General features: G+C 46.2%; 1 pseudogene; it reads left to right on the top strand.

The window, feature by feature from the left end:
• Nucleotides 1-1,617: 1,617 nt before the first annotated feature.
• Nucleotides 1,618-2,350, top strand: LOC143843453 (peptidyl-prolyl cis-trans isomerase A pseudogene; annotated as a pseudogene).
• The last annotated feature ends 1,579 nt before the right edge of the window (nt 2,351-3,929 follow it).

The raw sequence follows: 3,929 nt of genomic DNA, 5'->3' as shown, positions 1-3,929 counted from the left end.
ATTGGCCATTCATCAGCTTACAGGCTATGTGTGATTCTTATGCCCAGACTCTTGTGGACATGCCATGCATAAATAGGTTCAGCAGCCTTGCAGATCGCAGCTTGCTTATTCCTCAAGAAGGGCTGAAGGAACTGTGGCCTCAGGCTGTGGACCCTGTTTGTGGAGTGCTTGTGGTGCGACCGGCAGGATGGAGCTGTCCTGAACCACCAGAGCAGATCTACCACCTGCAAGATCACGTAGGTAATCCATGGTGATGCTGCTGCCCAATGTCCGCGCTGACAGGCAAAGTGTTATTCCTCTATGCTGAGTATGCTGGTGTTGGGGTCCAGATCAGGTAAGAGCCTGGCTCCCTGCTTCCTGCACCACTCAGGCTGCTCCTCAGAAGAGGAAACCAAGCCAGGACACTTCACAAGAGTCTAAATTCTTTCTGCTCCTGAGAAAAAGGTGATACCAGAAAGCCAAACTCATGATATAAACTCTCCAGACATCTCTGTTCCTTCAACCTGGGCAAGTTATTACTAAGACAGCTGAACTGCAACAGGTAGTTTGACTGCTTGGAAAATGGCGGTTGTAGGAGTTGCCTCCGCTGCTAAGATACCGAGCTAGTTCATCAAGCAGCCCTCTACCTTCTTGGCTCACCCCACATGCTGTTGGCCCTTCACGCATGTTCCTCCTTTCCCTTCTCCTCATCTATCCATGCCCTTTAAATAGTTTGCTCTCTCCTGCTTGCTATATTAATTCCTGCCTTTCCCACCCTTCTGTTTCTTATTCATTTTTAATTAAAATCCATTCTATTAATTGGCTATTGTGCTGTCTGTTTGCCTCTGTTGCGGCAGAAGGGTCCCTTGTCTTGAGTTTCTGGCAGATGATTGTGCAGCCTTATCCTAGAGGTTATTGGGCATGCAGCCAACAATGTCAGGGTGAAGTAACTCAGTGGCTGAGCACAAGCCTTGCATACAGAAAGTCTCAGGTTCAATTCTGGGTATCTCATGCAACAAGGCTGGATAGAAACCTCTGCCTGAGGCCCTGGGAACAGTTTCTAGTTGGTTTAAAAAGTACTAATTTAGCTGGACCTCTGCGTGGACATTAGGCTGTTTGGTTAGTGGCTGTCCTTCCATCTTGCTAGGGAAATGTCTGCCATGATCCACTGAAACAGAGTACGTGGTGTTCTACCTGAATGTGCTCCAATGTGTCCTCTGTTTCCAGGCTATGACTCAGCCATGGCTTTACTGAACATTCTTGACTAGCAAGTGTTTCTTATTGGATCTTCTATCTCCATTGTCATCTGCTGCTGCCCCACCCCTCCTAATTTTGCTTTTTTAATGGTTTTGGGCAGAGGCCTGCCTTGAGGAAATAATGCACCTGCTCAGTCATTTCTTGCCTAACACCAGTGGAAAATCATGCCCCTGCCCTCAATGGCTGCCTTTTCCTGAAATACATGCCCCTTTCTACCTTGTTGAGTGGGATAAGGTGGGTGAAAGAGTTCTTGTTATCTTCCCAGAGAAATGGGCAGCAGAATGAGAGGGTCAGAGAGTGAGTTAGGGAGGAAAAGAGTGCAGAATATTTTGGAAAGCTGCTGCGCCGAGCTCGCCCCTGTAGAGCCGTAGCTGCTGGTGCTAACACCACCTCTGCTTTTATTATTTTTTTCCCTCCTCACTCGATTCATTCCCGCCATGGCCAATCCGATCGTCTACTTCGACGTATGCACTGACGGCAAGCCTCTGGGGCGCGTCACGTTCGACTTATTTGCAGATAAGGTTCCAAAGACAGCAGAGAACTTCCGGGCCTTGAGCACTGGAGAGAAAGGGTTTGGTTACAAGGGGGGTCCTGCTTCCACAGAATCATTCCAGGGTTTATGTGCCAGGACTTCACTCGCCATAACGAAACAGGTGGCAAATCAATTTACGGTGAGAAGTTTGCTGATGAGAACTTCCTCCTCAAGCACACAGGCCCTGGCATCTTGTCTATGGCAAATGCTGGCCCCAATACAAATGGATCTCAGTTCTTCATCTGCACTGCCAAGACTGATTGGCTGGATGGGAAACATGTGGTCTTTGGCCAGGTGAAAGATGGAATGAAGATTGTGGAAGCAATGGAGCGCTATGGGTCCAGGAACGGCAAGACAAGCGAGAGGATCACCATCGCTGACTGTGGGCAGCTGTCATAAAATTCCTTTGTCTTAACCAATCAACCATTCCTTCTGTAGCTGGGGTTAGCACACCACCTGGAGTGCTTTAGTCCCCTGTGACCCTTGTGTTCCTGATTTACTGCTGCTTTTTTATTGGGTTTCAATTTCTGCTCCCTCACAAGTCCAGCTGGACTGAAGACAAGTTTGTTTGCAAAACCAAAAAAAAAAAAAGAATATTTTGGAAGAAGGAGAAGCAAATTTTTCCTCCTTTACTACATCATGTGCACTCATCCCTTTCACACATTTTGCAACAGCTGATTTAGGCCTCGTTCTCTAGATCAGGGGTAGTCAACCTGTGGTCCTCCAGATGTCCATGGACTACAATTCCCATGAGCCCCTGCCAGCAAACGCTGGCAGGGGCTCATGGGAATTGAAGTCCATGGACATCTGGAGGACCACAGGTTGACTACCCCTGCTCTAGATGACCAAGTTAACTAAAGCCTTGCTCTCAGTGTTAGTCAGTTTACTGCAGCAGGTCCCTTCAAGAGAGCTCTCCTTCACAGCTCAAATTGGATTTAGGTTTTCACTCCGTGTCGGTTTCCAGTATCTTTTAGCGATAACCCAAAGACCAAATACTTAAATTCTGAAAGATTTCGAAGGAATCAAGAATATGTTCATTCCACTGCCCAAACTCTGCTGTGCTTTGTGGAAATCAGAAAGCCCACCTGCCCTGAAAACTGGAGAGGAAATGAAGTCAGAGGCTTGGGCTTCCCTCACCATGACAGTAAACAGGACACATGCACATCTAGGAGACATAAGAGAAATGAGCGATGGCAAAGAATCCAATCATCTTTCTCAAGCTATTGTCACATTGTTTATCCGCCCCAGTTTCAGAGCTGTTAGGAAGCAGTTTTTCCCATTGCCCTACAAAATCATGATGAATTTGTGTACCTTGTTGGAACTTCCCTGGTTTTTCTTCTCATCTTTTTCAAAACTGGTTTTGTTCCTAAGTTTGTAAAATATCTCAGTAGTGCCTGAAAAGCTTCTGTCTGTGTAGGGCTGTGTGTGTGTTTTCTGTCCACATGGCATACATTTTTCCCTACAGTAGCCATTTTATCTTCCTGCTTCCAAGGGCATTTTAATTTTTCTTTAAAGGAAATGGCACTAGAATATCATTATAGTGATATGACATTATACCATTGTGTGTGTATCATATTCTTTGAATGGCTATCTTTCTTTTATTTTTTAAAAACTAAGGTTCAAGCCCTTTCCATTGTAGAGATACGAGGAGAAAGGTATATACCTGCTTTGGAAGGGGCTTTAAATTAGCCTTTTTCAACCTTTGGACTGTGGAGTGACCTCTGAAAATTTTTGCAGGCTTCGAGGTAGCCCTGATGTCCCTCCAAGCTACCCACACAGAGAGTTTACAAAAACACATCCAACCAATCCCAAGATAAACTATTGACAATCCTATTTTTCCTTATGTCTTTCAGTCAGTTTTATGTTCCAATAAATTCTTATCTCAATAGCTCTCTACTTTTTGGTCCTAGCGGCAAGCAGAGCAAGCTGTTGCCACTGGGACCGAGATGCCAGGCTGCAGTGGTGGGCAGGAGCTAAGCCCTGTTCCCCACCCACCCCCAAGCCCTGAAGCAGCCCAGTATCCTGCTGCACCAGGCTGGGCCTGAGGCCAGGGTAGGCCCCTCTATCTCCCTCCAACCCACCCAGAGTTGTTGGTTATGTTATTATTATTATTATTAACAACACTACAACAGCTGCTTGTTAAGGGACTTATCCTTTACCA

Source organism: Paroedura picta, chromosome 8 (genome assembly GCF_049243985.1).
Source record: "Paroedura picta isolate Pp20150507F chromosome 8, Ppicta_v3.0, whole genome shotgun sequence".
Taxonomy (NCBI): domain Eukaryota; kingdom Metazoa; phylum Chordata; class Lepidosauria; order Squamata; family Gekkonidae; genus Paroedura; species Paroedura picta.
The sequence above is the reverse complement of the archived record's forward strand: the minus strand, read 5'-3'. Positions and strand labels throughout refer to the sequence as shown.